Raw genomic sequence first — 27,224 nt, 5'->3', positions numbered from 1 at the left:
AAATATACTGTGATCACATAACACTAACAGCCATCATATCCACCCTTATGAAACACTTCCTTCCACCCCAACTTTCACCACCTGTCTTCTCATTTCCTGGATAAACAGTGCATGTTTAAAAAAAAAAAAAAAAAAGCTGTTTCCTCTGCCTCTGTATTGCTATTTTCAGAAGAGGCAGGGGAAATACCACAAACAACCCAAAATCACCAACCCCCCCCCACCCAGGAAAGTTGATGCACTTAAGAACAATACTTGAAAACGTCTCTCATCTAGAAAAAACTTGGAGAGTAGAAAGATAGTCACGATACCTTAGCTGTCTTTTGAGTGAGAGATGGAAATGTGTGCCAAGAAAAGTTTAGCAAACTTTTGAATATCCACATTAATAATTAGTACTTTAAACAGGTGTCCCACACAAAAACTCATCCTAATAAAAATGAGGTAGTACATACGAGGTGGTAAAAGTTACCTCCAGGTACTAAAATGCAACGTTTTCTCAAAAACCTTAAGTCTCAAGTGTTCTGGAACCCTTTGGCTATTGAAATGCACTTCAAAGAATCATAACCTGTCCCAGTCTCCATGATACTTTGCAAGATTGCTCTCATGATTCAAACAAATTGTTGGTCTTAATGGTAAAATGACAGTTTCTTCACCTACAGGTGTCTAGTTACCTGCAGCATTATTCACTTTGTCTCCACAACCCAGTTTCACCTAGGGTTCAGTCTAACTTCCAAGTGTAAGAACAAAACATATCATTTTTTTATCTCCATTACAAGGTTGAACCAAAGAAAAACTGTGAAGCTTCATAAACTATTCAAAAGATTTTTGTTGTTGTTGTGATGAAGATTCCATGAAATCTTAAATAGGTAACTCTAGTATGATTGTTACATTTTAAGATGCTGCAGTACCAATCAGCAAAACAATGAAGTGGATGTCAAACCAACCTTAGTGTCTTATCCAAGGTTAAAACAGTCAATGAAAGCATTTACTTGGGGAAAAAAAAAAAAAGATGCACTGAAACAAAGTGGTTAGACACATTGCAAATATTTCCCTTTCAGAACTCTGCCCTGTGACTTAAGGACACATTATCTATTTGGGCCCTTCTTTTTTCTGCTCACAGATGACAAGCTAAAAAAAAAAATTAAGAAAGCAACATAAAAAATTTCATAATTTCAAGTCAGGGAATCCTGCCTTTCTTCTAACAGCACTAGAAGGTTTTTCACAACTGTAAAGGTACTACTAATAGCCTCACACACATACATTCCTCCATATTTCTGGTCAGCTCATGTTCATCTAGAAGTTTGCATTAGAAGCCAAGATGCTCCTATTAATATCCCAAAGTAAAAATGTTTTTCTGCACTGTGATGAGAGGCCAGCTGGTACTCCCTGTGGTCTTTTATCTCTCATTTCAGCAGCTGTAAGAAGTTGCAGTGTGACACACTCTTAGACACAGCTGAAACAGATCAAGAAACTACTAAGGCACTCACACCTGGTCCTTTCCTCATTCTCTCCCGTGGCTGCTGCCTTTCTGAACTGCCCACACACCTGTCCATGCAAGTGCTCCCCAACCCTCATCTATCAGAGCGACCCCCCACTATCTCAAAGTATTTTCAACAGACACTGTAAAAACACATATCATTTAAACTGAGCTAGTCCATGGGACTTCGCACTTGCCTTTCTGCTTGCAGGTCTGGCACAGCAGAAGAAAGAACATCTGAAGGCCACCTCTATTCCAACCATAACAACCTGTGTAAGTGTGGACTATGTCTATAGCTAGACCCACCCAACACCAGCTGGAAACTACTGCAGGAAATAAAGGAAGTCAAGCCAAGGCAAAAGGAAAAGCAATGTTGTTGCTGTTAAAAGTTTTTTTGAAATGAAAAAGTAAGGTAAGTCGGTAGAGATATTTCCACAGACAAGATGGATAGGTGGCAGAACAAGTCCTTCCATTTCTGATGCCGAAGTGGAATCAGTTGCCATCCCGAGACATGAGAATAGATCTGAATTTCCTCTGCATGGAACTTTCCAAAACAATATCCAACCTTGCTTTTCCTAAAAGGAACATTTTAGTCTTTTCCCTGACAGACATTGCTGCTGAATAGAGGAGTTAAAGCATTAGAAGCAAACAAACAAAAATTTAAAGGGACACTCACTATATTAAGCCTATGAAAAACTTTAAACATATAAGAACTAATTGTGCTGGAGAAGCCTCAATAAAGCAGATGCTGAAAGTCTACTTTAAATGATGCAGAACACTGCCTTCAGTGATGAAACCTTCTAAACATCTTGGTTAAAATGTAGTCATAGAAATATTTTAAGTCTCACTTGCAGATCAAGAATGCAGTCAACTTCATAAGGAATAAAGTTGCAGAAAGCTAATCTGAGATTATATGTCAATGATTATAAATAAAAAGTAATCATACTATTGAAGATTAATGAATCACTAACTGCCAGATGAACTCCATGTGGCTAGGTCAGTGCTCTTTACCCACTGTAAATACAGTAAAAAGTTAGTTTAAATTAGTATAAAGTTTCTGTATCTCAGAACCTTCAGTGACTTTGCTTGGAAAGATAGGAACCATCACACAGACAGTTCATTGCCACATCAAAAGCTATTGCAGCTGAGTTGCTACATGGCTTCTCTGAAACTGACCTAAGCAAACACAAGATTCCCGCTTGTCACAATTTAACATATAGCTGGTCAGTGAGTCACTGTAAAATGTTTTGCTTACTAAGAGTTTAAAAACAATTTGCAGTTTTAAAATGAACATCAGGAAAGCAACTGTCTCAGGCATTACTGCATGTATTTTTTTGTTACAATTTCTGTTTAAAAAGTCTCTATTGTTGGGGGATGGACAAGAACATTTTTCCAAGGCTGTGTCCAAAAGACTGCACAATCCTCTGCTTAAGGAGAGCCATCACCTCCTTTTCTCATCTACAGTCTCTTACTCATCTTTGCAGGAGTTACAGACACCTGGAGGAATAGGATGACAGTCCTCAAAAGTCATTAAATCTTTCTCAGTACATTCCTTGACAATGGACACAGATCCAAAGCAAGTAAAGTGAATTCATCGGTATGCGTACCCTATGAATCACCCAGATATAAAGGTCAAAGCTCAGAATATGCAGATCATAGAATGGTCGGGGTTGGAAGGGACCTCCAGAGAGCATCTAGTCCAACCCCCCTGCAGAAGCAGGTTCACCTAGATCAGGTCGCATAGGAACATGTCCAGGCGGGTCTTGAAGACCTCCAAGGAAGGAGACTTCACAACCGCTCTGGGCAGCCTCTGCCACTGCTCCCTCACTCTCACAGTGAAATAGTTTTTTCTTATATTTAAGTGGAATTTTTTGTGTTCCAGCTTCATCCCATTACCCCTTGTCCTGTTGCTAGCTACTACAGAAAAAAGGGATGTCCCAACCTCCTGATACTCACACTTTAGATATTTATAAATGTTAATAAGATCTCCCCTCAGTCTCCTCCGGACTAAACAGCCCCAGTTCCTGCAGCCTCTCCTCATATGAAAGGTGTTCCATTCCCCTGATCATCTTGGTGGCCCTGCGCTGGACTCTCTCCAGCATTTCCCTTTCCCTCTCGAGCTGAGGAGCCCAGAACTGGACACAGGACTCCAGATAAGGCCTCACCAGGGCAGAGTAGAGGGGGAGAAGAACCTCCCTTGACCTGCTGGGCACACTCTTCTTGATGCATCCCAGGATGCCATTGGCCTTCTTGGCCACGAGGGCACATTGCTGGCTCATGGTTAGTCAATCAGGACTCCCAGGTCTCTCTCTGCAGAGCTGTTCTTCAGCAGTTCAACCCCCAGCCCAATATAAATATAAATGGGTACTATAAATGGGTATTGTTGGGTACTATATACAGTATACATACAGTATAGTGTATCTATAGAGTATATACAGTATATATAGTGTATATATATACACAGTATGTATATATATGTATATATAAAGTATGTATATAGTGTATATATATACTATACACAGTATACTGTATGGGTACTATAAATGGGTACATATAATTGGGTACTGTTGAATACACACAGTGTTAAAGAGGAAAAGAATCATCTTAATGCACAACTACAGCAAAAAGAATTAATAAGAAGTGTACTACCAAATTTGAGTCAGCGCAAAGGACCAGTTTTCCCAGTGGCAATCCTAATAGGTTTTTAATCTTTCCTTTGCACTGTGCATTTTGCTGCTTCTCCGAACAGAAAATGACAACTAATTCATTTTGAAGAGGTGAAATACACCTTAAGAACTCTTTTAAATGTTCATACCTGTTGAAAGGATACTTTAAGCTTCATAAGGGCAGGGGGTGGGGCAGTCGGTTCTCTGGGCTGAAAAAACAATAATCTCAAAATACGACTAGGATGACTTGCAAAGACCTGCCCAAGAAGAATACATGATACAAATTCTGAGTGTGATGCCATTTAACTACATCTATTTAAAAAGAACACCAAGCTACCAGCTTCCAAAGGTCTAGCAGTGGTAATAGTTTTTTTTTCCATCAGCAAGCACTTTTGAGGAAGGTGAATAAAATACTGTCTTGCCTCATCCAGAATTCCCAAAGACCCACCAATCAGTACAGAATTACTTTTCTATAGCCCAATAGCTTCATTTCTGCAAGAAAAATCAACACAAGTCCTAAGATGTGAAAAGTGTGAAAGAAGATTTAACACAAACAAGTCTCAGTCAAGCTGTGCTTAGCTGCAATACAGTTATATTAGGTTCCAGAGGCTTTAATTAAATGGACATTCTGCTGGATTAAATATGGTTCATATTTCAAACAGGAACCTGAAGTTTATTCTCATGTACAATTCAGTTTTCTTATCTTGGCAGTAGTGTCTCTTCTCAATATTAAAATAGAGTTGATGACATAAGAGATGGCCTTCATTTATATATCTTTTGGCCAGTGCTAGAAGGTAGTTTCTACAATGTCAAGATACAGGATATCTGTATGAGAATTCAAGAACAAAAGGTCAGAGAAGCTTACTGCAATAGGAAGAACCCTAGAAATTCTAAGTTAACATAGCAGCAAGTTCAAACAGGCAGCAGTAGTATCTGGCTTACACATCATGGTTTATTAAAAACATTTAGAAAGTCTAATTAAGATTTCCATTTGCTATGCCAAGTTTAGGGTTTTTTTTCACTTTACTGATTGCCTAGTTAAAATGAACTGATGAACTTCTGGTTATTTTAAGTGTTAGTGCTATTCTACATGTTTGCAATTAAGGATCTTTCATAATTTATTGTGGGAGGGGGTGGTTTTGTTTGTGGGTTTCAGGGGTTTTTAAGTATTAGGGAGAAGTAGGGTTTTGCAGGTGTTTTTTCACTGTTGTGTTTTTTGGAGGGGGAGTAAGTCATGACCAAAATATTTCAAATAGTCTTTGTACAGGCTTAAGAAAGACTTGAGGACTCGTGCTTTTAGCACCAAACATCCAAGCTTGTCTTCTGAAGCTACTGAGTAACTGTTGACCAACTTGGATTTAGAAATGCTGTGAGAATCTCACATAGCTTTAACAGGATGAACCAATAGCATTTAAACAATAACACTTGATCTATAGGAACTGTAAAATATTGTTGCATTGTGGACTTGGCAAGTGACCTACCACTAGATCTTTTGTTTGCTCACCCACTTCAACAAATTACATGCTCTCTCATGACATTTCTCTGCGTGATGAGAACCACCAAGCCTGCTGCAGAAAGCAGCTGAGACAAAAGCATCATCAAGTGACAACTCACTTGAGATTCATAGCCCTCAGAAATCAGCTCAGTATCACTGCCTAATGCTGCTGACTTCGTTAGCAACAACAAGCAAGCAACTTACACAAAAATAATTTTTGCCAGAGCTGAGAACAGAAGCCAAAGCCAGCCCCTGAGAACAAGAGTTAAACATATTTCTTCCCAAAGATACTCCATTTCTGAAGAGCAGAATGCTTTTTGCTTCTGTAACTGTGAGGATATATCAAAATTCTCTGTAGCAAGAATCAAACAGTATCAGGGTACATTTAACCTTCTGCTTCAGGGACCAACACAGAATATAAAAAAAATCATTTAAGTGGAAAAGAAAGTATGTGTCACAGTTGGGATAATAAGGTTCTGTTCCTTGACAACCAGGAGGTGGTTATAAGGTCACTTTCTGCAGTATATCCAGGAAAACAAAGTCTCAACATTTCCTTGGAAGTTCTTTGAAATGCTTCAGAGACAAAAACTAAGAGGAAAAAGACAAATAACGTCCTGGACAAAGAACTATTCCGTTCAGGGCCAAACAAATATTGAATGGACAATGCATACCGTCCTGCCCTTCCACACAGTCTACTGAAGTACTGGGAATTCTTTGCCATAAAATGGGTTAATGAGGCCATGAAGACTCCTTGAGCATGTGTTTTAAGATGAATACTACACTCTCAGCTGTGCTTTCAAACCCTGCTTCCCCACCATCCTCTACCCATCCTCTCAATACTCAGCTATTTAAAGGGAGTCAGAATAGCAGGGTGCAGGTTGCAAGACACATCACACCATTTGGGAGCCCAGGGGCAGAGAGAAGAGACACAAATGTCTGGAATGAAGACTGCAAAGCTTGTGAGTTCCAACCATTTTGGTTGGTTTTTTTTAAAATAAGGGAAAGAATACTTCCAAGAGAGAATGAATTCACTTATTTAAAAAGAAAAACTATCTCCTTCCCTTCACACACCAGTATCTCATTCCATAACTCATGTCAGTTTCAGTGTTAGTAATCAGTTCAACAGTGTTTTATAGTTTACTTTTATATTTAAAACCACACCTAGTACCAAGATAACACTAGCTTAACTACCAAGATAATATTAGCATAAAGCAATTCAATATCCTGTATCTCTGACACAGCGGTTAACTACCCCTTTAAGTATCATGTTACACCATTTATTTCCTTGAAGGCAGCTTACACATGTATTTCAAAGTCTAGCAATTAGAGAAAGAATGAAACACATGCACTAATAAATAGAGTGAGGCAGCAATAGCTCAGTCATCAGAGCTATAACTGAAGAGAAATTTATGTCCCAAACTACCTCACAGTCAAGAGCTAACTTTCTGGGGAACATACCATCTCTGACACTCATTTTTACACATGACACTAAGGTGCCAGAATAAAAATTAAACGTATATCTCCTGCAGGAGTAACTTTTTAAAGAATAACTGGCATTACATGTTTCCAATCACACGCTATTCTAAAAGAGATAACAACAGAATTCAGAGAAGGATGAGCTGTGCTCTCCTGCTAACAATCGCAGCTTAAAATGCAAGGCAGTAGTTCGTAATGCATGGTTTACACTCCCATGATGGGTTTTAGAAAGTCTGTGATGTTCATAACCTAAGCTTTTTCATATCCAGATTGTCTGCCACACATATGGAACATGGAATTACAACCTGGTAACTCCAGGAGTGCTATTAATGTCATAAAATCCAGACTTGAAGTGAATAGGCACTTGGATATTTCAATACCACCTGTAAGCAATAAACTACAAAATAACTGAAAAGCTTATTCAAAATCACCACATAACCAAGGTACGCACACAAGTATACCAGTTACATCACAAAGTATTAAGCCAATTCCTCCCCTCAGGAGAGAAGTACTGCGCCAACACTTCACATTCAGTGAGAATTGACTGTTTCCAAATGTTGATAAGTATAATTAACCTTCACAACCCTGTCTTTGGCCTTGAACATAAAAGCTGAATTCAGCTTCAAAACCAATTACAATGATAAGAAGTCTATCCACTTTGTAGAATGGCATACTGCATTGAATTAAAAAGCAAAGCACAACTATCTCCTTAAACACCTTCAAAGATCTCTTAGTGGTTTTGGTAAAAATCCTGACTCATAAATCAATCTCATTTTAGTGACTAAACAATTCTTAGATTGTCCATGAAAACCCTGAAACGTTCCCTGAAGAAGGGAACTCTGGTCCTAGCTAAATTGAAGGTTTAACAGAAAAAAAAATTAGGCATAGAAACACAGGATAAACAAAGTTGGCTAGGAAGTTTGATTTTACTTTTTCATACTTATCTATAGCAGACATTAACCACATAAATATGGCCCAAAAATTCTCAGCTTGCACAGTGCAGTTGACATTCAAATAGTTTAACTTCATTCTCTGTCAGTAAGGTACTCTTACTCATTCTGCCTTTTGGATTGAGTAGTGACAAAGGAAAACTACTTCAAGTTTATGTTGTCAATCCTGCTTTCTCTTTGGTTGATGCTTTTATATTAGCAGAATGACTAGACAGTCAGATGGATGCAGAATGCTCATTCTTCTCTTATTGCTTCTTTCCTAGATATGAAAAGTGTGGAAAATCCTGGGCTTATAATACTTCATTGCAAGGCAATGCTTCAGACAGATCTCATAACCAACTAAAAGCCTCCATATCGAAAGCTTAATTAAAAATACATATAAGTACATTTAAAAGTGGTAGAGTGACCTTGGAGATTACCTCTGTATATCCAACTAGTTTGAAAATAACAAGAAACACCTCAAAACTACAAGCAATTGCCCATTTCCAAGAGTACCTCTAAGAGTGGCAGCATTCCAATTTAGAGACAAAAAGTGCTCTAAACTCAGCAGAAGTGGTTCTGAAATTAGAAATATTTTGTTGAATATTAAACTTCTCTTCCTTATTGAGACAAGACCGTATTTAGCAACTTTACAATGGGTATCATATTTCCTCTTACAAAAGAACAAGTTGTGTTGACTTGCCATGAAATTCAGACACATGTGGACCTCTAGCTGATGATGAGGTTCCTTTTCAATCCCTTGGCTTTGTTTCAGCTGAGGCAATCACTATGCTGTTCTATTACCACACCCCTAAATAACAAAGGGAATAAAAGATTATAGTCACACCCCTAAATAATGAAAGGAACAAAAGGTTGTAGTAGACCAATATCCAGCCACTTAAAGCCTGTCAGAATATCCAGTCTCTGAACAAGAGTGGTTTCTCATTGACAAACACTGTCATAGGTACAGACTTTCAAAAGTACTTCATAGCTTTCCTTAGAAGTAAATTACTATCATTCCTGGTTTCCACAATTTCCCATTTGAGCTTGAAATTCATACTACACTAAAAGATTTTAAGCCAGGTATGAAACTGCTTTTTTAATAACATGACAATTTTCCCATGCTATTCTGTGTAGGAGGCTATCACACCTTGACAGAAGAAGAAAAATCTGCATCTCTTCATGAGTTCTTGTTCCATCTGTTCCTTCATATTAATCTCCATTAGTAGAGTTTAATGTTAGAGCAAATAAATTAATGGAGCGTTTTTAGAAACATATTTTTTCTTTTTCAACAAAAGGAAAAGTGGGTGAAGAGATTTCTGATCCTCTAGTGAATCTGAGCTGATTATCACCACTTCACAGTTACTACTCAGTTTTAACATCAGAATTTTGCTTCCACTGATGTACATGTTTTATCTTAGTATAACCTCATCCATTCACCACTGGAGTTCAGAATGGCTTTTTTTAAAAAAAAATTATTTTCAAATATACACAACACATCTGCTTGACAAGCATCTGGTTCAGGTATTTAAACAAGCTATTGGTTTTGAAAGCTGGCCCTTTATGAGGTGGCTAAAAGTCAGAATCATCTTCACGTCAAGATATATTATAACATTTAACATTTAATAAGGCGTTACCTTGATTGCTGTCAAGTTACCCTTGCCAGCTACAGTGCATGGTTGTGCTGTAGATGTCAGTATTTTTTTTACAGCTCAGCTCTTCTACTGTAACCTGGAATTAAGTAGCACGACATATAGAATATACTGTAAGGCTGTTGCCAAAATCTTCAGCTTAAGCATTTGCAGAAAATACCAGACGTTGGAAGAAAATGTGCAAGGTTAATTTGAAAAACAGAAATCTTGGTTCCTTCTCAGCCAACTAGGTGAAGACATATACCATAATGACAATTAAATGTAACAATTTTAAGGTACTGCAGTTGAAATAATATTCTTACAACAGAGACCCACAATAAACTGTTCCTGTGTATATAAGCACACACTGACATTTCACTTCAGCTGACAAAAAAAAAAAAACACCAAACATTTTATGTAATAGCCTCAAATTCCTGCCTGTGCTGTTCTGGTGCAAGGGGATATATCTGGATCCTCTGGGCTTCCAATTTGCCTGGAATCAGGGCACAGACTTTCCAGAAAATACGGGCCTGCACAACAATAACTGGAGTTTCACAATAATCTCTCCTATTCCTTTATTTAAGATGGCTTTAGTTAGTCAGCAATAAGCTTTCCACGCAGAACCTGCCAGAAGCAGTCACTTCTGTCTGAAAGATGACTTTGTCCACTTATGACACACAAGGCATGAGCATCACAAAGATGGATCACCATTCACTCACTACTGGAAAACATTAAGTGGCATGCATTCCGGTATATATTGTCTTGACCTGCAGTTCCCTTTCTAAAATTTTTATGAGAGTTTCTTTGAGAAAAAGAAACTATGCTATATCCAGCTGCTCCAACTCTTAGAGATTCTGCTGCATAGATTGAATTAAGAACACGGCTATGGAAAATCTCATGCTGCCATCATGCTGGGTTCATATTTATTTCATAATGAGTAGAAAAACATTACTAGCAAGTCAATAACTTTATGAACCACCTCAACAATTTCAATGCTCCACCTGCTAAAAATGTTCTCCAGGCTGTTAGCATTATTATGCATCTCAAGCAAAGCACGTAAACGCTAGCTCTAACAGGTTCTCCTACAACACCATGCACGAGAGTTTCTCATCATAATGCTCACAAATTCATAGAAGACTAGCATCTCTACTTCCTATGAGAAAGGACAGACTGCTTCTTTCAAGATCAAAATTACTGTCAAGGCTACTCACTAAAACATTTGCTGGAAACTACAAGAGGCATGAGACATCAGAAACAATGATAAAGGAGGAGCAGAAACCAAAACACAATAACATGGCATCTTTGTGAAGTCTGCAAACATAGAGTTCAAAGCCTGCAATGGAAAGCACACTGCTATCACTGCATTCTACCAGAGTATCAGCACTACAAGAGTTGGTCCTGGCAAATGTACTTATGCTGATAACAGCCTCCTTGGACACAGCACTAGGACTTGAGTATTACTATTTTTGCTTGTACAGATTATGCTTGTAGCAATTTGTTTAGGGGAGGGAGGATACACTTGCTGACACAAGCACCTGCACTGCAGCCTCTCCCATGCTGTTACAATAGCATGATCTTTGCAAGTTAGGCAGCAAAGATTGCTGTGCACAGGATTCAAGGAAAGATATCTACAATTTCACAACAGCAAAATATGCATGTATATATGCTGGCAAGCTCAAATCAGTAAGCACCTGCACATTTCTCCAGAGAAATTAAAGAGAAGCAGAAGAAGAGAACAACACCGCTAGGTTTCTGAGTTGCTAAGACAATTAGGATAGCAGCCAAGAAGAAAAGTGTATAGTAGCATATTTTTTTCAGTGAAACAAGAAGAGGTGCATGGGGCTAAGGATAAAACTACTATGGACATGGAAGAAGATGGGAAGGAAAAGTAGTTGTGTATGTTGCTAAACAACATGGTTATCAAAGCAGAAACTCGGGAATAAAGCCGGGATAGAGTAAAACTATTTCAAAATGTCAGACAAGTGTCAGAAAACTGCAGTAGTCAATGACACAGAGCAATTGTCCAAAAGATGACTACAATAGGAAAAATATAGAAATTCTAAAAGAGCAAACATGATCATGTAACAGTATGGAGAATAAGTCCACCAAAGTAGGCATTCCTTCAGTATGGATGGCAACAGCATTATTTCATAAAAAGAGAACCGATGCTCACGAAAGTTGGAAAATTGTATCTACTACACCCTCAAGTAGGACTAGAAACGCCCCATCATCTCTCCCCTCCTCCAAGACTCATCTATTAGGACCCCTGACACCCTAGATCAGGATAAGGATTAAGTGAGGGCTTTCAGGTTGCAGGTTAAAACCCTAATAACATACACATACCTTTCTTCAATCAGGTCCCTTGGTAAGTTTTCACTGATATTAAACTTGTTTAGCAATTAATTTTCACTGCTCCAGAATTTCTGTTGTCTGGAGTGCCCCACCACAGACAAGTTATGCAGGCTACAGAAGGTCAGTGATAACAAAAAACACCAGCTGCTCCTTGACAAAAAAAAAGAGAGGAAAAAAAAAAGACCTCTCTTCTTTCTCTGCATCAAGTCACAGATAGAGGCTCAAATTCAAACACCATCTTTATGAAGGCACAGAACCATATTCAGAAAAATCACTGTACAAGTCAAGAGCCTGCCTCTACAACACTTCCTCCAACATCTTAAATCCACACAAATCACAACAGAACCTACTTGTCTTGCAACAGCAACAAACCAAGTCTGCATTTGTAAGAAATATCCACTAACCGAGCAGTTCACATTTTAGTCATCTATGAGAAACCAACTGTAAAAAAAAAAAAATCCCCAAAACTGACAAAATTCAATTGATTGTTAACCTTGAACTGTAAGCGATTTTTCTAAACTCACAAAAATGTCTACAATGACTAGTAGTCCAAAGCTAGATGCAATCTGTAGTTTTGGCTCTATGTTTTGGCTATCATGTCTGGATGCTACATATTCAGAATAACATCACAAAGTCTCTGTCACTCTACTTTCCCTTTCCTCAATTCCGCCTGCCGGCACAAATGCTTTTATACATATTATCTACACAAAAGGTCCACTGATAGACAGTGTTCTGTATTAAGAATTTTTTTAGAAATTGAAACCTCTTTGTCTTTAGTCTATAGTTCTCACAAACAGTACACAATCAAATTACCATAAGACGTAACAAGCCTTAGCTTCCTGAAGTTTAAAATTGAAGACAAAAACCAAAAGAGCCAGAGGCTTCGGAAGCCTGAGTCTCCAATTGCTATTCAGCAATGAGAGAGCACTGTGTTACAGAAGAGTTACTAGTTTCTATTTCCAGTAGTGATTAAGTCATGCAGTAGCATAATTTTCCTGCTGGATCTTCAATAACCTTGTGCATAAGGTATTGTGAGTTTTGCTGAAGGACAAATGTATTAGACAGAAAAATGTGACTTAACTGTTCACAGCATGAGAATTGTCATGGTGGTAAGAATGTCAGAGGCATAATGAATTCCTGTACCTGTAATAACAGGATGGAGGACTCCATAATTTATTATACAGAACAATAAAGGAACAAGGTTCAGAAATAGATCCACTTAAGGGAACAAAGTAGAACTACAATACAGGAAGATCAGTAAAGCAACAACTGCAACATATTTTTCTGATCTTCCTACTAGCAAATATTTAATCTACATAGGATGTAAAGATAAATAATTTCTTCTCTTTTCAAATGAAAGACTACAGGTGACATTTGGAAGCATTCACAGAATAATGCAACAGAAACAGTGCACTTTTGCCTTATTCTGTTCATGCCCCGATTCCATCCATGCTGCTGACTGATATTAACAGAGGTTATTTCAGTATATTTACATTACAAGATAACACAAGTTCTGTTCATAAGTGGGTTGTATTTACAAAACCAATCTGTCAGTCAGAGATGAAAGTAGCTTAAGATAAGCTAAAAACAACCCATTGTGTTCATTTCAGAAAAAAAAAAAGCATCTAATATCATTTGATAATTAGCAAAACATAATAAAAAAATATTCATAAGAATTCTGTTCTGGTCACTTTTTGTTACAAAAAAAGGTTCTTATACTCAATATATGCTACGACATACAGTGATTGATTTATTATGCTTGCAAATAATAACCACCTACCAGATCTTTCATCTTCTTTTTGGTATAAATCAAGCTCTGTTTGGGAAGAAAGCATAAGTCAATAATAAGTTGTACAAGGAAAACTTATAAAAGATCACGGAAGACAAATACTGTTTATAACTCAACACACGAGAAAAAAGTACTCAAGCTTGTTTTAATTCAACAAGAACATGCTTCTGAACACCAAAGTAGCACAATTTGTAACCTGTGATCTGACAGTGACGAGAACAGGCGTGTTCTACAGATTTAAAAAACAAAGCAAAGCAAAAATCACAAAAAAAACAAACCCTCTCACACCACAGGCCCCATTTCCTTACCCTGGTTCTGAGTTTACATGAAAAGCAAGCATGTTTTCTTGTTCCAAGCTGAGCACCAAACTGAGCTGATGACACTGAAAGGAACTAATTAAGCTTAAAAGAAAATATTCTTGTTGACACATAGAGAGGACTATCAAGCAGTGTTCTTTAAAGCACTGACATAAAGTGTGTATAGTTAATATTTAATTCAAGTAGTTGACATGGTACAGACCCATCTGTACACTCTCCAGGTTTATTCACTAGTTTTCACTTCATTTTATAGGGTAGTTCATTGCTCTCTATTCTGTTTTTGACCTTGATTAGTACATATAAGCTTTCTAACGCGATGCTCCTTTGTGTCAGCAAGCTTTCTTTTTCAGTGAAAAGATAAAACTTTCTCATCAAGGCAGAACAGTCATTCTCGTTGATAACTTAAAAACTCCATCTTAAACCCTCTCCTTAAGCTGAGCAGTTTTGCACATTGACAGAGTTGGTACTTGTGTAGAGGAGGTCTCTATTTGCTTGTAAACTATCACAGGCCTTAAGCACATGTCTCTGATTTTCTATTTTAATGTAGGTGCTTATATTAAGGTATACCCAATTCCTTCTGAAGACAGCACAGCTTAGTGACAGTTAAGTACAACTACAATCTTATTTGCAAGCTAAAATCAAGGCACTGTTTTTAAAAACAACAAGCAGTAAATCTTTGTAGGTAGATCAGTGTGGGGTCCTTAAGTCCATGTAAAAAAAAAAAAAAAGAGAAGATTCAAATGTTAGCTTATTGGCGTCTCTCTACAATCAAAGGTGACATTTTAATTTCTGTTGAGATTTTTGTTTGACCACAAAAGAAATATCACAAAATTGTCATCTCAGTACAGGAAATATGTACTGTTTCATGAATCTTTCAGCCTTCAACAGGTCATAATGGACAGCCTAGCAAAATTGGCAGTGCAAATTTTGAAGCTGGAATTGGCTTAGAATTGCTACTTCTCCTGTATTGTAAAGACTTTGTTTTTTTTTAATAGAAGACACTAATCTAACCAAAGAAGCATCTTCAAAGTCTACAATTTATATAATATAGATTAATCAAAGTTGCTTTGCTTATCCATCCAAAAAGCTGCTTTTTCTAAAGGAGACTGCAAATAACATGAAGGACTTGAGGTCAGAGCTACCACTAACACTGTGTTAGCCTGAAGACCTAGCTACAAGCCCTACACTGGTGATTTGCCAGCTAGCAATTTACAGTAAGTTATCTGCCTCTAATTGCTAGTATGCTTCTCTATACACTACAGACATACATACCACTACAGACATTCATACGTGCAAATTATGTTCTACAGGCTAAGCAAGTCCATGCAGTAAAGCAGACAGTACATGGGCACTGTCTGTATAGCAGTAGCATATTGTGTCTATGCCAAGTGACATCACATTGAGGTGGAGTGTTGATCTGCAAGAGGATAGGAATGCTCTTCAGAGGGACCTGGACAGACTGGAGTGATGGGCCAAGGCCGGTATGAAGCTCAGCAAGGTCAAGTGCTGGGTCCTGCACTTGGGCCAAAACAACCCCAGGCAATGCTACAGGCTTGAGGATGTGTGGCTGGAAAGCTGCTTGGTGGAAAAGGACGTGGGGATGCTGACTGACAATTGCCTGAACATGAGCCAACAGTGTGCCCAGGTGGCCCAGAAGGCCAACAGTATCCTGGCCTGTATCAGAAACAGTGTGGCCAGCAACACTAGGGAAGAGATTGCCACCCTGTACTCATCACCGATGCCACACCTCAACTACTGTGTTCAGGTCCAGGCCCCTCACTACAAGGGGGACACTGAGGTGCTGGAGTGTGTTCAGAGACAAGCAACTGAGCTAGTGAAGGGTCTGAAGAACAAGTCTGATGAGGAGTAGCTGAGGGAGCTGAGGTTGTTTAGCTTGGAGAAGAGGAGGCTGAAAGGAGATGTTATTGCTCTCCATAATTATTTGAAAAGAGGCTGAAATGTTAGTATCGCTTCCCAGTCACAAGCGATAGGACAAGAGGAAATGGCATCAAGTTGCACAGGGTGAGGTTTACATTGGACATTAGATTAGGAAAAGAAAAAAAAAACACCAAAAAAGAGTTTTCAAGCATTGGGACAGACTGCCCAAGGAAGTGGTAGAGTTACCATCCCAGAAGATATTCAGATGATGTGCAAATGTGGCACTTGGGGACATGGTTTAGTGGGAAACATGGCATTGCTAGTTAAATCATTGGACTCTATTATCTTAAAGGTCTTCTAACTAAATTATTCTATATTGCTTCAAAAAAGCCCCCAAAACCCCAATCCACTCTCCCCATTAGTAGTCCTTCACAGTGTCTGGAGGGAATACAAGGTTATGACTATGGCCTCTTCTAAAAAATGATCTTCTGAAAACAGCTGATTAGACAGATAAGTTACAAGAGCTACAACAAGTAATTAGTGTGGAGTTAAAAGAAATAAGACACACAATTCCCTACAGCAATTTAACTGTGATCTGTGTAGGAAATCAAAGCAGGAGAAAGAAGGCAAGTAATCAAGGAAATTGGAACGGGCAGTGTACCTGGAACTGCCAGAAGTAGTAAATAGGTTACATAACAATACAAAACAGTTTTCCTCAATAAAACTAACAAGAAGAAGGTGCTCACCACCCTACTTACACAGAAAAAACTAATGGAAGAAAAAAATCCACCTCAACATTAGCTGAGTAGATACCATTAGAGAAAGAAATTATTTACATCAAAAGCCTTACAGTGGAGTTCTTATCGGACAAAGGTAAAGTCACGCAAGGAAAGCAACTGGTGATCTTCTAGAGCTACATTAAATATTTGCTTTCAGACTTTAGTACTTCTCTTAGACTAGTTCTCCAGTGACAAACAATGGTGAACCCATTCTCCTGGTACAGTATGGATCTGTAGGGCTTGACTCCCTGCGTTGCAAAACAATGAGCTGCAGTTTTTGCAGACTCACTGGTTTAACATCTAAACCATCTCCTAGCTATCCCTTCTGTTCTTAAGAACAGCATTTGCTTTATGGAGCATAAATGTTCACTGAAACCTCCACTGTGAACAATCTGCCTCCTCCTCTCAGTAGCAGCAGCAGTGTCCCACCACACAAGGAACAAGGCTCCTGCCCTGTTGCTTTCCACCACGTGTCCTCACACACAGAGAAGTATGCCACAGCAGGTCCCATGGGCAGCCACCGCTAAGATAGGTTTGGAAGGACCAGCCTGTGCAGGGGGTGACAAATTCATGGGGATTCATTTCAAAATCATGACTCGGAGCAGTATTTTCCATAACTCCAGGCATCTACCCTACAGTATTTACATCAGCTGCAGAAACAGACCATGGAAGGCCTCTCATGCCATGGCCTGCTTCAAAGAAAGAACAGCAGCCCATAAGCAGGTATTTACATCTGAATTAAACATGCAAGAATAAAAATATGCTATTTAGTACTGAAAAGGGCTTATATGTGCCATCACATAACCTCATACCGAGTGATCTTTTCCGCTATACTGCAACTAGAAAAAGGAAATTGATCAAGTCAAGACATTTCTTAATTCAGTGACACCGAGAAGTACCTAATTAGAGATTTACAGCATCGTCATACTGGTTTTCGAACTTGCAAGGAGCACAAAACCACAAAATCTGAATGTATTAACTAAAAAATTCAGATCAGTCAATGCAATATTTGAGCAAACATTGGCTGTGTTTTACCTCAAAAAGTACTCAGTCTATAAAAGAGTATTTAGAAAAAAAAGCCACATAAAATATCAAGCAAACTATGTACCTGAAAATAAGTATTTCAAGAATCTGAAAATGTCACATTTCTCCTTTAGAATACAGCCAGGAATCTTTTATAATTCATTAGCTAGACAACATCTGAACCTATAATTTACCACAAAAATCTCCTATTGAAAATATAACACACTAAGTAGCATTATCCAGTTATAAGTAATATGCTGTTTGTCTTAACTCTCAAAACCATCTGTAAGAAATACAACATCTAAAGGACATCTTTTTTTGAAGAAAAATATGTCAACCACTAAGATCTTCTGTAGGTACTCAAAAGACCTACTATATATGACAAAAAGCCAGGCTTTGAATGATGCTTCTGCCATCTGAAGGGTCAAGTAAATGACTTAGAGATGTCATTCATTACTTTGGAGGAGAAGGAAGAGGTGAGAAGTATCCTTTAACCCATTAACACTACTCCTGAGGTGAAAACTCTCCTTTAATCCATTAAAACTATTCCTAAGATAAAGTATTTCTAACATAAGTAAAGCCCAAGCCACAACCAAATACACAACTCAGTTTACTGGACTACCTGCTTTAAACACAGGAATATTATACCCAACCTATTTGCTTCCGATTCCCAATTCCTCAAATAGCTAAAACTGTCAATCAAATGAGTGACTTGCAACATGCATGCTTCCTGTAGTTGTGCAACACTAAATTCAATAAACATTTTTTTCCACATCTTTAGATGACCAGCAATATACCTGCACTCCTAAGTCCAAGCCTTTTAAAAAAGCGACCTGTTGCTCTTTTAAAGTAACTTTCAAAATACTATGGCTTCTGTTTGCAGGCAAGGAAAAGATAACTTTGGAAGAAACAAGCTGTTCTCCCTTATCTCAACCAAAGAGTCTCATTAATAGCTTCTGCAGTACCACAACACAAACACTGGGTGACAGGATTATTGTATTGGAAAACAGATGAATGTGCAGATAGCATATGAACTAGCCCAAGCTTAGATGTAACATGAGCACTTCCACACGGATGAATGAATAGTTGAATGGAAGAGGAAGATCTGATCCACACACTCCCATATTGCAGCAGTCACTGGAACCTTAAGAGCTTTCAAAGTAGCAGATGTAGCAGTTTTAGGGGAGGAAGGGTAAATCCTGCAGCCTGTGCTGAGGGAACAAACTAAGATAAAACCTCACATCCACAATTACGAATGTGAAGAAAGTGAGGTTTATTTATTCCTCTCCTAACACCAGAAGTCCAAGCTACTTCCTTAAAACGAAAATCTCACTTCCCAAATGCCTCTTACCATCTGTTAAACAGTTTTAGCTGCTTTCAAGAGGCCTCTTATGCTACTATATACATCTGCAACAGATTTTCTTGTTGTAGACTACAGATGGAATAAAACATTGTTTTATAACAAACATAGCAAAATACTGTACCGGATTTCAACTGCGTACAATCCAGAACCAGTTACTCTGAATAAAACACTGCCAACAAATCTGCTGCTGATCAGTGCCCTATTATGAGGGCTGTTTCTTAAACATCACTTGCTCAAATTATGGGGTTCAACACTGCACATACATACTCCTTCCAAAAGCCAGTGTCAGTCGTCACAACATCAAGCTCCACCAAATCCCTCTATTAGCACATGAAATCACAAAAATTGAGACAGATTACTAGAAAAGCATGCAACTTGCTGGTCCCACAAGCTAGCCAAGTGTTCAAGATAAAGCTACACTGCTTCTGCTACTGTGTCTAAACTGATAAGATTTTCTTAAGCAGAGAAACCATCTCCTTGATCAGTAGTTAAGTTATAAATGCATCCCCCCAAATGACAGATTCTTCAAATCCAGGGTCAAATTAAGTCCTCAGCAGCAATGTATCTCCTCCACAAATTCTAAATACCACAACAGGAAGAGCTTTCCCCACTTTTTTTTATAATTAGACCTTGCAAAATTTAGCAAACTTGTAAAAGTCACACTAACCTCAATATTTGCTCACATGTTTTCAACAGTAGCAAGAGACTAACATCACCTTTACATTGCTACAGCAGTAGCAATGTAAAGCAATTATGACTCTCCACTCTGTATTAGTGGAAGAGCTGTAGGCAGCAGAGGAATGGAAACTATTAACAAACTAAAGCTAAACAGAGAAGTTACCAACTTTACCCAAAACAAGACATCAGCAAAAGAAATCACTAGCAAAATTCAGAAACAGTCTGCTAAAATGAATAAAAGCCTTTGGGAAAACCCTTTTTTGTTCTTGGGTTTTTTTTGTTTTGTTTTTTAAAAAGAAATACCAAGACTGCCCCTATCACCTGTTACATCTTAAAAGAGATAATATCTGTGAACTGTATTATGATCAACTACTTGTTACAATAAAAGTTAATTGTAAAGGCTGTGTAACTAAATTTAAAAGCTTTATTAATTTATCATCATTATGACCACATGAAAATGGGAGGGTCAAAAAAAGACAGTTCACCGGGTAAGGAATTGTTTTGACATACAGAAGTGGCATTTTTTTTACTTCCTCACAAATCCAGTGAAACAGTCTAGGTGAAGAACTATGCTGCTTCATTTCCTGTAAAAACAGGGACTGTATAAATATCCACCTGAAAAAGCTTTCTGCTATTGCTCTCCTCTTCAACAGTACATCTGCCATGGAAGGAAGATGTTCATTAGCAGCATAATGTATTATGAACCACAATTTTCCTGGACCAAGATTTCCACATTATAGTTTGAGGAATAAACTGCATTCCTTCACAGTTCTCTGGTTTGTTGACCAGCAAAAGTTGTTTTTCTGTGTTTAATCATACATTTGACTAACCCAGAGCTTGGGTAGATTCATTAAAATAAAACAATCAAAGAACCCAAACAAACCACACTGCTTCGCCAATTGGGAAGTTTTAACTGTATGATGGTTAATTTCTGCAACAAATTTACTTTCTGTTCTGAAACAGAAGCACAAGAGACTAACAGATAAATTGACAGACAGCCTAAGGTGACAATTTCACAGCGTGGGAAGTGAGAAGGGAGAAAAACTTCTTAGAAAACTCCCCTGCAGGCTTCAAGAAACAGAAGTTGTCAGAAATGCAGTGAGGCGCAGGTGGTAAAACAGTTCTCAGTGATGAGATGAAAACCTAGTAACTGACTTGACATACTTTATTTAAACTTGGCTGAGTGCTCCATGTAAAGATTTACTGGATAGAGAGGAGGTTGGAACACAACTTCACAGAATATAAAACATGCATAGTTTCTTGTACAAGGTAACATTTCTTTGAAAGCTTAAGAGCAGACAAAAGAAACAGGGCAAGTACTGCATCACCAAAGATCTTTCTTGATTACTTCAACAGAATAAAAAAAAAAAAGCACCATCAGAAAGAGACCAGTCTTCAATAAACTTCTTTTCTCCCGAACTACTCTCTAATTTCATTATTATGCTTCCCTTTGGAGTAAAACCTCAACATAATACAGATAGCACGAATGAAAAAACAGGAGCATGTTGGACTCACTTTCTATCCCAGTTCAGTTCCCAGTAAGAAGCGTTCAAGTCCAATATTTTTTCCTGCAACGTCAGAAAATTCCTTGTTGTCTTGCAAAAGTTAACAAGCATTTTAAAAACAGTTTTAAGTACCCCAGAAATTCACGCTTGTGGGTGAAATCTGGCCTGAATGGCCCTTTACTGAACAGGGAGTTTTCAGCTAATTTGACAGAGCATCATGCTTAAAAGGAGCTCTTTCCCTGGCCCATGATTAAAATACCAAAAAGATCTATTTCATTGCTATGTCTAAGCTCTATTCGTCTCAACAAATTCAGTCTACTTACTAGACTTACAAAAAAAGAAGCCCAAGAGCACACAAGTGACCACAATCACACATCTCTCTAACTAGTATCAATTTCAAAGCAGACTGCATTAAATCAGCATCTGTAAAGGAGGGGTTTACAGATGAGTTTGGGGGAGTGCACAGTCATAGAAGAAATTACTTAAAACATCTGGAGTTTTGATGAAAAACTAGTACATGGCTAAAGCAACAAACATTCTCAGGCTTTTACAGGGAGCTCAAAAAGAAACAACAGAGAGTGTTTTACTAGTCCCTTCTACATCTACTTGACAGCACAAGCGAAATCATGGTCTGGTCTCCTTTTTCCTCCCTCCGTTTAAGAGCAGTACTATGTCAAGCCTAAGCTCTCACTACCTGGAAAACAGATCTGACAAAGACAAGTGGGGAGCAACTACCCAGACACACTTAAACTGCCTAGAACATTTGGTATGGACTAAAAACTTGGTATTAACTACTGTATTTTTAAAGCATCTAAAACTACCTCGATACTAAACAAACACCAGCAGGACTCTGTTAACACTTAATGGATCAAACATGTTTCCTACAATCAAGTTGAAGTGATAGAAGAAAAAATCCTAATAAAAATCGGTAGTTTTAAAAACGGTTCTTATCCTCAGTGCCAAGAAATCTGTTTTGTTTGGACAGTAGCTCACGAACAGCAGTATCTCACATTAGGAACATCTTTAGCAACACACAGGAATTGTTTGCTTTCATCCTTTCAGAAAAGGAATAGCATACATCACTTCTGTAACGTACCATTTATGAAGATTACTATTTCAAGCAAACGTCTGACACCCATCTGAACGGTCATTGCTCACGTTAAGCAAAATGCCTTTAGAGCATACGTGAATGCACTCTTTTGGAAGAGAGCCACTTGTAAGGCCTGCTAATAAAGATATAGAAGAGCGGTTGGCAGCAATGAGGGACTTGCGACAAGAACAGGGATTTCGGTTTCATTCCCCAGGGCGTTGCTCAATCAGAAGATTATTTTCCCAGTGCGAGGTTACCCACAACCAACGGAGCTAAATTTTAACCGCACTCAGTACTTAACTCTACCGTTTCCAATTCGTGGCTGATGGATCCTCGCGGGATCGAGATGTAACCAAGACAGTTAATAAAGGGAAGTCGATCGTGAAGTGGCTTAAACGCCCCGAGCCCGGACGCGCGGCTTCACGGCGGCGCGCTGCCAGTCTACAATAAAACCGAGCTCTAACACACCGTCACGACTCGTTCGCATCACCAAGCCCCGCTGCGGAGGGCGACAACTTCGCTTCCCTGCGCCGAGAAGCCGTCAACACGGACACGTCCCAGAGCTCGGCAGCAAGCCCCGGCCCCGGCGCGGGGTAAGGCCGGGCCGCTCTTGGAGCCCCGGCAGCCGGGGGGAGGCGGCACACGGCAACAGTCCGTGACGCCACGCTGCCTCCTTTTGCCACTGCCGGCAGCGCAGCACCGGCGGGGACCTGAGCGGCCCCTAGAAGAGCCCTTCTTCCCCCGCCCAGCCGCGGCGGCTGCAGCGCTGCTCCGCGCCCCGGACCTGCCGCTGCGGCACGGCCCCGTCCCGCCGGGCTCTCTCACCTCTGCCCGCAGCCCGGTCCAGCGGGAGGAATGGCACAGGGGCAGCGGCCCAGGCTGTGCGGATTCGGAGAAGGGGGCTGTGGCGGGACCCCTCCCCTAGCCGGGCTCCGCCTGCCGCGCGCGGCACCGACAGCTCCTTTCCTCAGGCGCGCGCGCGCCCGCACCCCCTGCACAGCGCCCGGTCGCTGCCTGATCCGCTCATCCGCCGCGGCGGGCGCGAGCGCAGGCGCGCCCCGCCCCCTTGGGCGGTGGCCGGCAGCGGGGCCGCCCCCGCGGCTGCGCGCTGACGGAGCGCCCCCTCCCGGCGGGCGGTCCTTGGCGCGGCCTCGGCGCTGCGGCCGGGGCCTCAAGTGGGGGTCTCGGAGGCGGCGGCCTGGGAGTGGGGAGCATGGGGCCGGGAACCTGAAGCAGTCCTGGAAGGGACCTTGACGGGGAAGGGCAATGCGGTGCACTGCTGCGGCGGCGGGGCGAGAGGTGCCCTGTGGCAACTAAAGTGGCAGTAAAGGGAAGCAGCTGATGTGTCTGTTGGAGGCTGCGGGCAGCATAATAAATACCTGTGCACCTTTGAGACTGTGAGGGGGCAACATGGGTCCAGAGGTCATCCCCTAGGGGATGGAAAATACAGTCTAATCTAAAACATTTGAGGGTTCATGTGGAGAGAGGCCCATCAGGAAAGGAGCTCCTGAAGCTCACGGTGTTGATGCTATTAAAAAAATGCCCTTTCTTTCAAGCGGCGACATTCAATAGTAGAGACTGTGAAGTGTGCAGAATGGTGGAAAAAATATAGTCATAAACGGCACACCAGCATTGTATTACTCATGAAGTCTGGTGTTAAGTGGTAACACCAAAAAGGCGGGCAGAAAGTTGTAACAACGGAAATAAAGTGTGGTCTGAATGATAACTCATAAATCAGCAGCACACGCGGTCACCAATTAACATACCAACAGCAAAACCCCACTTTGGATTTTTTTTTCTGTCTCAAAATATGTCCCTTCCTAACAGTTTTATGTGTGTCCATAGTAATATAAAATCACTATAAGCAGCTTACGTTTGTTACCATATTTAAAACAAAATCAGCATGTAGCTTAAGTTTTCATCTCCTGCCAGCTGACATCACTGAAAACAGTTGCAAAAAGCTGGATAACTTTTAGAAATAACTTTTGGAGGGTCTTCTTTCCACTCCTTCCAAAGGGAAGTATTTTCAGTACATGCAAAAAATGTCTGGCACCTTCATCAGCACTGACCTGCTAAGTAATGACGCAGAAAAGTTGTCAAAGGATTAATGTTTCCAACTCTGAAAATAAGCCAGCTAGATCAATCTATTTTTTCATAGAATTATCTGCTGTACCTCAATTACATAGCAGTGTCACTGGGAGTCCATTATTTCAGGCTAATGTTCCACTCAGAATATTTTCATTCCGTTCCTTGAATCATCTGAGTTAATTAAAAGGTTGGGTGTTCTTTCCTCAGTACTTTGTTCTTTTTAATTCTTCTGTAGAAAGACATGTACATATCCCTGACTGCAGGAGATCACTTTTTCTTCTCAGCAATGAGGTATAAAATGTTGAAAAATACAGTTTTCATCACTAGAAATGAAGTTTCTTTGTACAAAGCTTTCTGTAATTAAACAATACTTCTGCCCAAAGAATGAGGTGATTCACTGAGACAAGAGTTACACAGGTGGACATTCTCTCTGTGGAGCTTTAATTCACAGGGCTGGTTGAGGTCTAGTGAATGAACAGAGCCTGGCTTTGAGAAGCAGTTCTGCTCATGTGTGCGATTCATGGCTCATTCATGCCTTGCTTTGGGATAGAGTAATTCTTTTAAAGCTATTTTTGAGCATACCACATTTTCTCACTTTCACATTTTGAGACCTCTTTAAGAAATGTGTTCTTCAAGTCATGTTAAACATCCGTGGACAGGTCACAGTTTCAGATGAACAGGTAGTGTAATATCAGGCAGTTGTCTGCCACTTAGCAAGCATACTCTATGGGAACATACCACACTTTTTGCTTCTTGTGGAGGTCACCAGTAAACTCCCGTTGCTCATTCCTTAGAATGCTTTTCTAGCTTGATAAGAGTTTTTGTGTTCCTGTTTATGATAGAAGGAGGATGCTGGCAGCACATCAAAACAGCAACAGCTTATGGAGAAGCTGAAGCCACTGCTCACATGTCTTAAACTGAATCACATAAATGCCGATTTTTCATAGGTTGTGCAAAGATTAATTATGTCTCAGAAATTTTGCATTAAAAGACCTTTCATAGGAAAAATGACCACAAAGTATCATGTTTTCAGATTTGAGGACACAGAGCAGTGATGAGCAATGAGAGTTTGTGCCTCACGCCTTAGGGCTATCAGTTGGAGGAAATATTTAACTACCACCACAATTTCATAGACTAGGGAAAGTATTTGCCTGCATTGTATGTGTCCATGACCAGGTACAGAACAATGGGAGGCCTACAGTTAGCAAGGAAAGAATCTTCTGTTTTTCTTGTGGGAATGGCACAGCTACCACCTCCATTAATTTGGGCATCAAGAAAAGGATGTCAAAACTGTGCAAAAGGGGAGCAGCTCTGTTCTATCTTTTCAATAGGCTTTTAGTTAGGGCATATTTCCACCTCCTTTAAAATAGCAGGAATTCAGATGACTTAAGGGTGGACCTGATATTTGAGATTGTCAGGGAACAGCAGGATCAGAGTTGTTCCCTAAGGGGAAGGTGAGCTAGGAGACAAAATGGGCAATGTAGTAGTCAGGGCAGGGACCCCACCATCCAGGACCCCTCTCACACCCGAGCAGGACAGACCTAGAGATTGAGGTGACATTAACCAAGAATCCAGATCACAAGGCAATATCAGGATGAAGAGAGAGATCCAAAGTGAAACCAGGAGCAAAATGCTTCAGTCATGCTTAGGATCGGGTCCAGCGATCACCAAAGCAGGACCATAGCAGCAGTGAGGCCAGACTGAAACCAGGCCAGGAAGTCAGTCTGCAAGTTGAGGCACAGATCAAGAATTGCTATGGCACAGACACAACCAAACTTCAAAGCAAGACTCATCTACACAGCTTAAGTAAGGACTGAAGGCCCAGGCCTGAACTTAGGGTTTCTGGGTCCAGAAGTGTGAGTAGAACTGCAGAGGTGTGAGTAGAACTGCAGAGGTGTGAACTGCAAGGGAGGCTGCTCAGAACCATTAATCTAGTCCCTTCCTTCCTTACAGGTTAAAATTTGCAATAATTTTTTGAAGCAAGCCTTTCACCTCTGTTACCTACAGTGTGGAGTGTGTTCTCTACTTAGTGTTCAGAAAACAAGATAAAGTACTTTAGATTTGAACAACAAAAAGGCAAAGTGTTTTGTTCTGTGGTTGCACATATCTTTGCAGGCTATGGTTAGGTCTGGTAGATGCTTCAGGAATACAAACAAACTCTGTTCAGAAAAGAAGATAAGAAAATTTGCATTATTCAGAGATAATGCACTTTGAAAGTCACTGGAGGATTATTCATTGTAATCCTGCTAGGTGTTATCATATTATCTAGTGGTAACACATAGCACACAGGGCTTTACTGGTAAAGGAAGAGAGAGAAAGACTCAAAGCAACAACAGAGTCTGAAATAAAGTGAGAATTCTGCAGTCATAGCAAGATTTTCTTGCCCATCTTCTTGTTTTTTTGCTTGTTTCTCTGAAGTGAATAATAGAGCTTCCTGCTACATCTGTAGGTACAGACAGTTCTGAAAAAAACCCAAAAACAAACCCACCAAACCAATAATATTCGAAATAATTTATTAAAAACATTATTATGAAAGATACAGCAGTTTTATGTTTACAAGGAAAGTGTCCTTTCCTTGCTCTTCCTGCAAGTTCCAGCTTCTCATGTTTCTCAAAGAAGCTCTGTTTTTGTTTTCACATTTAAAAAAAAAAAAAAAGTAAAAATCGAGCCCTTAGTTATAATTAACAAAGC

At 39.7% G+C, this 27,224-nt stretch overlaps 1 protein-coding gene across 1 annotated transcript in view; it reads right to left on the bottom strand.

The window, feature by feature from the left end:
- OSBPL8 (oxysterol binding protein like 8) overlaps positions 1-23,473 on the bottom strand; it is a 93,124-nt gene extending 69,651 nt beyond the window's left edge. The window contains exon 1 of the mRNA XM_062016122.1: positions 23,271-23,473. The gene's annotated coding sequence lies outside the window, so the exon portion shown is untranslated. The remainder of the gene's footprint in view (positions 1-23,270) is intronic.
- Between the last annotated feature and the right edge of the window lie 3,751 nt (positions 23,474-27,224).

The sequence above is a fragment of the Colius striatus genome, chromosome 1 (assembly GCF_028858725.1).
Source record: "Colius striatus isolate bColStr4 chromosome 1, bColStr4.1.hap1, whole genome shotgun sequence".
Classification (NCBI taxonomy): Eukaryota; Metazoa; Chordata; class Aves; order Coliiformes; family Coliidae; genus Colius; species Colius striatus.
The sequence above is the reverse complement of the archived record's forward strand: the minus strand, read 5'-3'. Positions and strand labels throughout refer to the sequence as shown.